Below are 8,587 nucleotides of genomic sequence, written 5' to 3' on the forward strand. Positions count from 1 at the left end.
AGACAGTAAGGGAACTAAACTCCCTGTGAAATAATTTGTCAGATCAGTGTGCGACATCGCGTAGCTGCAATCGGCTCAGTGAGAACGGGTCTCTGATGCTGAATTAAGGCCCAATTCAAAACATGATTCAGCAACTTTTGATTTGAAATCGAGATCCTAGAATGTTGATTTTTCTCGAAATACACAGCTGAAGCTGAAGCTGAGCTGAAACTTCATCAGGTTAGTTGTTCAGCACCCTTCTTTAGATTTCGAGCACTTTTGTTGCTTCAAATGAACAAAATGCACAAATTACAAATGATGGACTGTACCTTTAACTCTTTTGGAAATTAGAGAGCACATGTTATTCATACAAATAACTATACACAAGCATTCTGATTACACGTTCATTTTAAATTCATTTGAGAACCGGGTAGTTTCATTTCCCCATATGGGCAATTCCAGTGGTATGTAATGTCCGTGACAGAGCTTTTAAGAGTTCAGTGAATAAACCTGAAATGTACTTTTCAAATCGCATACATCCATCATCTAGTAATGGTCAAAGAGATTACAGACTAGGAGTTTGGGATCATTTCTCTGAATTATTAATTAGATAGCATGGTTAATGGGCCCCGTCACGGACATTACACTTCCTTTCATAACGCTGGTATTGTCCATATACCAATACTTAAGCCGCTGTACATGTATGGAGCTAATCTACACATACCACTGGGAGAATTTTTTTATTGGGGGGGGGGGTGAAAAGTAAAACACCAATTAATCAAAATTTATCAACGTCTGCAAATTAATAAGACCTCTTTAGATCTCTGCTCCGGCAGTTGCTCACACATATTGTACCCACATGCTTTGTACACATGCATGCTTTTGAGCCGGCCGCTAATTTTTTGCAAACCTGTAAAAAAAAAAATTTAAAAAAAAATTCCCCTGCCAATATTTACTACTCAGTCTGTAATTAATGACCATCGTAAATTGCTCAGCTGATGGTCTGTGCAATCATCAAGTGCACTGGACTCCATCAGTTTGCGGCCTAAACGGCAATAAATGGTTTGGGCAATTTTTGCATTGGCTGGTAATTGCATGTGTACTGGTATATATCAAGGGTGTTGTTCATTACAAGTAAATATTGTATAATACGGCTGCATCAAAATGACTTGGCTATGGCTAAGTGTAAGTTAACACACGCGTCTATGGGAAGTGGCTTCCGCTGTTTTGCCATAGATGCATGTGAAATAGCTAGCCGTAGCAAAGCCACTGGGATCAAAGCATGTATGCATACTATACGTACATGTACATGTAATACACCTTTACATTTTTATGAACCAGTGCATGTGAAAGTCATGATGTTTCATAGGTCTACCGGTGTCATATGAAAATCGGACTCGTATGAAAATCGGACTGTTTCCCTTTTATTGGGTAAACCCTCTCACGTGACCGGTCCCTCTCCTAATTATCTATGCATGAGCATGCGCAATACCACCAATGAGTCCGTATTTCATAAAACCTTAATTCATGCTACAACGGTACTAACATATTTTGTTTTTTAAAGACTTTATTAACAAAATCATTATTACTATCAGTCAGCAGGTCAGCTTGCATCTTGAGAAGCAAAGGATAGCACCCTAGAATTGTTCTTTTTCAGCGTTAATGTTTTTGGTTTTGAAATATAAAGCTATATTTATGGACATGTGCCATATTTTCAATGGGGAGCGCAGATAAAATCCTGCAATCAGGCACACTATATTAACTAAAAGTGTACAAATGCACCCTTCTCACGACTATTTATTTAGGGGAGACTGTTCGCATGTATGTCACATTCCTACAGTTTGCTAGGGCAAAATTTTTTGTATGGAATTTTTTACTGACTTGTGATTGATTCTGGAATGGTGCACAAAGGGGCCTGTAAATACCTTAACAGGTTGATGCCCTGCTGGATATAATTTTTTTTTTACAAATTTTTAAAGGTGCTTAATTCTGTGTTTGGTTACCCAGAAGAGACAGTGATTTAGAAATTATGTAAGATGGTGTGTGGAAGTAATTGTTAAAAAACTAAAGTTGGTTACAAAGGAACAATTCCATATAGTGGTCTTCGGATGAAGGGCCAATTCTGGCGTCATTTCTGAAACTCAAACCATTTCTGAAACTGGCGCTATTTCTAAAACTGCACGGCGCCATTCTGAAACCTTGACTTAAGCTTCACATTTTGCCTTCAAGCTTGAATTCCCATAGCCATGTACTACTTTGTAAATGCAAATTAGACCTAAATTACTGATGCGTCTTCATGCACGAGAGGCCTTAAAACAACATGACAGGCAAGCTGAAGCCACGTCTACCGTCAGACTTGATGTCAAGTGTTGTTGTGTTTTGCCTGCCAACTCAGCCGTTATTTACCGGTGCGACAGTGTGTGATGTGTTTCTTATCCTCTGCCGGTTTTAAAACTTGTCTGATTAAAGTTGATGAACATGCGAATTGGCATCAAGGAAGAATAAAGGTTCTCGCATGTTGGTTATATATTTCATGCTGTGGTAGAGGAGGCAAATGAAACAAAACCTGGCCACATTTTGCCTTCAAGCTTGAATTCCCATAGCCATGTATTACTTTGTAAATTAGACCTAAATTACTGAGATGCATTTTAATGCACGAGAGGCTTTAAAACAACACGACAGGCAGAGCTGAATTAAGCCACGTTTACCGTCAGACTTGATGTCAAGTGTTGTTGTGTTTTGCCTGTCAACTCACCCGTTATTTACCGGTGCGGCGGTGTGTAATGTGTTTCTTATCCTCTGCCGGTTTTAAAATTTGTCTGGTTAAAGTTGAACATGCAAATTGGCATCAAGGAAGAATAACCGTTCTCGCATGTTGGTTATATATTGCATGCTGTGGCAGAGGCGGCAAATGAAACAAAACCTGGCCACATTTTGCCTTCAAGCTTGAATTCCCATAGCCATGTATTACTTTGTAAATTAGACCTAAATTACTGAGATGCATTTTAATGCACGAGAGGCTTTAAAACAACACGACAGGCAGAGCTGAATTAAGCCACGTTTACCGTCAGACTTGATGTCAAGTGTTGTTGTGTTTTGCCTGCCAACTCACCCGTTATTTACCGGTGCGGCGGTGTGTAATGTGTTTCTTATCCTCTGCCGGTTTTAAAATTTGTCTGGTTAAAGTTGAACATGCAAATTGGCATCAAGGAAGAATAACCGTTCTCGCATGTTGGTTATATATTGCATGCTGTGGCAGAGGCGGCAAATGAAACAAAACCTGGCCACATTTTGCCTTCAAGCTTGAATTCCCATAGCCATGTATTACTTTGTAAATTAGACCTAAATTACTGAGATGCATTTTAATGCACGAGAGGCCTTAAAACAACATGACAGGCAGTGCTGAATTAAGCCACGTTTACCGTCAGACTTGATGTCAAGTGTTGTGTTTTGCCTGCCAACTCGGCCGTTATTTACCGGTGCGACGGTGTCTAATGTGTTTCTTATCCTCTGCCGGTTTCAAAATTTGTCCGATTAAAGTTGATGAACATGCAAATTGGCATCAAGGCAGAATAACGGTTCTCGCATGTTGGTTATATATTGCATGCTGTGGCAGAGAGGGCAAATGAAACAAAACCTGGTCAATTAACTGCTGGTAATCAAGTGTACATCCACCGCTGGAACCACAGCTTAAGCCAGGGTTTCAGAAATGGCTAACCAACCAGGGTTTTCTGGTTTGCTTAATTCATGAGGGAAGGGGGAAAAAACAAAGCAAAGTTGTGATTCATATAGTTCAGGTGCTTTAAAAAAATAATGGACGTGGAAACACTGAGATTGGAAATGTACCTGATTTATAAATGAGATATAGTCATTACTATTTTTGTATGCATTGTTTATCAAAAAGGAAAGTTCGCACAAAATCCTGATTAGGCAGAAGTTTTTATTCATTCAATCACTGTGCTACTTACTTTCCTATTAAGAAGCATGTTTTTAATATAAATCATTACAAAGCAGGAATGCAGCGTCTTTTAATGAAGTCAAAGAATAATTCACGAAAATCAATGTACAAAGTCATTAATGTGATGTAAGGAGTAAAGAATCTCCAAAAGTAATCTTTGAAAGTTGTGTGTATTGAGAAGGCAGGCCTTCGTTGCAACACTAAATAAATAAAGGTTATTGTTTTAATTTGAAGCAACGTGTACAAAAATGAAAAATATTAATGTTGTATACTTGTAAATACTTGCATATTGTGAAGAAAACAGACCAAAGGGTTTTGGTCCATGGATGGTTAAAAAGAAATGATTAAAGGGAATGTACATCATTGGCTTTTGCTGTAATTTTCAGAAATGAACTATTTGAGGGGTTAGTATAATAGATCAAATATTGTTACACTGACATGTTTGTAGTTTTGTGTTCGAGAATGCTGAAAAACCAAGAAAAACAAAAATGTTCAAGTAGTCTGGTTCCCTGACTCCACTAAAGATGAAATGGATCAATTTATAGATGCCGGACAATTGTAAGGTAGGGAAACCAGTCTAGCTGGCGTGCACCCATTCATGAACATGTAACCAATAGCAAACAAAATTTGGACTGAAAAAAGGGCAAATTTGGAGCAGTAGTTGAAAAATAGTTCGGTTTTTCCAACGGTGATCAGCCGACCACTGTTGGAAATTGATACAAAAATACCACTTTTCTTGAAAATCACTTCACACCAGGTGCTATAATTTGACAGGATGCTTTGGACTGTCATTTACCAACATCCTAGTAAGGTATTCGTAAAAAATTGGTAGTTTTGTTTTTTAATGTTTGCAAATGTTGTATATTCCCTTTAAGTGGTTGATCTGATGATCTCAGCCAAATTTAACAGACTTTAGGGCTTTTCACAACAGACCTTTATCAGGGTACGCCATCTTGAAAGTCAAAGCGAGGCATAACACAAACATGGCGGTGTAAATAGTGTGTGCGGTGAACAAGTGACTCTCGCAAAGTTACAGCAGATAGACACTCTCACTTCTAAATGGATGCAAAGCTCAAATTTCCTGAAACATCAATCAACACTCTAGGTAGGGCACGTCTCATTGTATTTTGAAGAAGGATCTGATAAAGGTGTATGGGCTCCGTGCACAAGTACCCCATCAACGACAAGAAAAGGAGAGTTGGGGTGACCTAGACTGGTTCCCGATCCATCCACTACGTATTTCGAATGTATCCAAAGTTATTGGAGGCAGGGATTAGTCTCGCAGATCATCTCAAGTTGAATTTGAACGTATAAATTTGCGCGCCGAAGACGCCTGATGCTCACGCGAAGACGTGGTGGCTAATAGCTTTTGCACATTCAGGAAGTAGTGCGTACTTCGCGTGCGAACCAATTAATACAGTACGTGCACGCAGTATATCCCGTCGATCCATGGAGCTCTCAAAAGATGTAAAAACGCGCCCTCTTTTGTTTGCGCACGGAGCCCATAGTGCTTTATATGAGTAAACTGCAACTCTGGTGGGGACCCGGGTCGAGAGGCTCTAATCCAGTAGCAAATTTTTAAAAAACCTACAGCCGACTTGTGTAAAAAGGTAAAGGTCCCATAGCCACTAGGGGCAGTGGGATGTTAGAGGTCCACTGTGTCTTGGGCGCGGCATATGAGTGGCGGGGCCCAGTCCTCTCCTCTCGCCGTCTTACCTTCCCTGAACGAATCAGGTACCCATTTAACTGTTGGGTCGTCAGAGAGAGTTTTCCCAGTATTTGGTCCGAATGGGATTCGAACCGCCAACCTTCCACTCCGTAGCTCCGCGCTCTAACCGCTCGGCTACGAGGCCCCTCGTAGCCGACGCAGTTAATTGTGAACAAGTAGCATTACTTGTATAGGGGACCTGCAGGGGCCAATTTCATAGAGCTGCTTATGCACAAAATTTGCTTAAGCACAAAAACGTCTTGCTTAATAAATTCAGGTTACCGGCCAAAACTCCATGCGATTGTTATGCTAAGTAAACAACAGCTAAATACCAGTCACAAGCAATGTACATCACATGGAATTTTGGCCGGTAACCTAATTTTACTAAGCAATGTTTTTTCGTGCTTAAGCAAATTTTCTGCTTAAGCAGCTCTATGAAATTGGGCCCTGCTCATAGTGAACCTGGGTTGATTTCAACACGGGTAGGCAATACGACCAAGTGTAAAAAGGACTAAACTTAGCTCTGCACTCTATCCATTTAACCCTATAACCACACACCCCCCACCCCTTCAAAGTCCAACTGCATGTTTTGTTGGAATATGTTGGAGTGAGTACTGCACTAGTAAACTAATTATGCTTTACATGGGGTCAGGCATACCACAATGATCAGAGTCCAGCAGTTTAGGTATATGAGTTCCCATAGGGTGTTGGATTTTGCAAGAGTGAGGAAGGTTCTTAGTAAATCACTTACAGGAGGTTAGGGTTAATATTGAATTATTGATGATTTTACTTTTGAATAAGATGAAAATTGCTTTTCTTTTCCATTTCACGGGCATTTTGGGCCTGAGCAAATGATCCATGCCTTAATTTTTCTTTGATGAAAAAATTGTTGACATTAAAGGAAAAAAAAACCAGAAAAAGGTTGCCATGGGATTTGCAATTGGTGAAAATTATTTTGATCATTTCAGTGGTCGGACTTTTGTCCATGACCGTGGAGTGTAAGTGAAGAGCGCGTTCTGTATTGCATTAAGTTTCCAATGATAATGAATTTCAATGTGCCTGTTCTTGTACATAAAATTAAATTAATCCACCAAAAAACATTTGGAAGCAACTCTCAGCACTGTCATTTGTTGATCTTGTGTATTGTGTAACTATGTAAGTGTTAGTGGTCATTGTAAAGCTCGTTTAGTGAATTTTTTTTATGAATTATGTTGAATTTTGATTTTAAATGAAATACCCTGGTTTGGTGTGTAGTATTACGTGCAATATTTTGTGTTATCATGAGTCTGTTTTAGTACAGTGTCTTGGTTTACTGTGACTGTTTAACAGTGTTACACTGGATTTGTGTGTTAATTATTGTAAATTGTAACTTATTTGGAAGATTTGTAAAATTCTCAGTGTTTATTTTTTTTGTACAAGAATCAGTGCAATTGACTCGTATGGATAAATGTATGTTTCCACACTTGAGCCTACTTTTTAAATTTAACGATACATTGTCTCCAACATTTTGGAGTGGGTGGGTAAATGTCCATAGCCCACCCTTGAAAAAAAATGATAAATTGAGAATATGCTACAGAAAATACAAGGATTTGGGGGAAAATATGTGCTTTGCCCCCCCCCCCCCCCGCATTAGAAAAAAATCCTGGCGACGCCCATGCCTCTCATTCTCTTTTTTTGAAAAAAAATCCACGTATCATGTATCTGAATGTTCTAATATTCCAGCTGCACGCCATCTATTAAACCATTAATTAACTTCAGAGCTATGGCTGAATGAAAAAAAAAGAGAAAACATCCCTGACCTAGTATTGCGCCGAGCTACAAAAAAAATATCAGGGCCTGGAGTATAACATGGCCCTGTTTTATTTATCAAGCCGAGCATGCCAAATTCCAATTCACTCGACTGCATTAAATGCCACGGTGCCAATTTCTCATCCCGTTGCCATGGCAACAGGACAGTGTCCTCCGAGAGACAAGAGAGAGAGACAGAAAAAGAGACGCACATCAAATAAAATTCCAAGGCCTGCCGGTGGCCGATTAAAAATTTATTGTCTTCAATTATGGATGGTATGTTTGCATTGGCATTTAAGCGCACACGAAAAAAAAAAATCTGTGAGCATTGAAACAATGGTGCTTGATTTTTCTTTTAATTGAGGGGGAAAAGGGCGATTGCATTGTGTGGTAAAATATTGTAAATTATGTAATTGTTTGTTTTTTTTTCAAAATAATTTTTGGTTGATTTGCGATTTTGAGTGTTCACTATAATAAAAAGCTATTGATTGTGCATTATGTGAAAAACAAATACTGCCTGGTTTGTTTGATTATGTTTTCATCGGTGCATAATGATCTAGGTCACGAGCACACAGCATCGGCTTCAGTTTCAAGCGAAGGAACTCAATTGAATTGTCGTTTCTGAAGGAAAACACCTCCAAAACCCGAGTGTATATTCTACCCTGGGGCACAACTTTGAATTTCTCAGTCAATTTACATCAGGCCAATGGTGAGGGCCATTTCATGTCACTGAAAAAAAAGCTCTATTTTTCATGAGGGGGAAAATATGTCCACTGGAAGCTGACGATAAATTTATACTTCATTTTGGCTCAAAACACACATACTGGAATTTGATTTATTGTGGTGTCATTTCTTTGTTCTCGTGTACTAAAGTTTTCGAGTTTGAAGTGTAGTTTCAAAATGCTCCTATTTTAACCGGAATTAATTTCCTGGGCTGAAATTCGGAGTTAATATCCCCTTTCTTAAACTCTTCCATTTGCGACCGATCAACCGACCTTGGAAATTCCTAGTTTTTGAGTAAAATCCATATATCTATTTTGTGATAACCTTGTGGAGACTATTTACCTATAGAAATTGCCCTGTGGAGACGTATACAATCTTTTGTTCCCTATTATGCACATGTCTCCACAGGGTACCGTGTACCAGATCACAAG

The sequence above is a fragment of the Patiria miniata genome, unplaced genomic scaffold (genome assembly GCF_015706575.1).
Source record: "Patiria miniata isolate m_02_andy unplaced genomic scaffold, ASM1570657v1 HiC_scaffold_13, whole genome shotgun sequence".
Classification (NCBI taxonomy): domain Eukaryota; kingdom Metazoa; phylum Echinodermata; class Asteroidea; order Valvatida; family Asterinidae; genus Patiria; species Patiria miniata.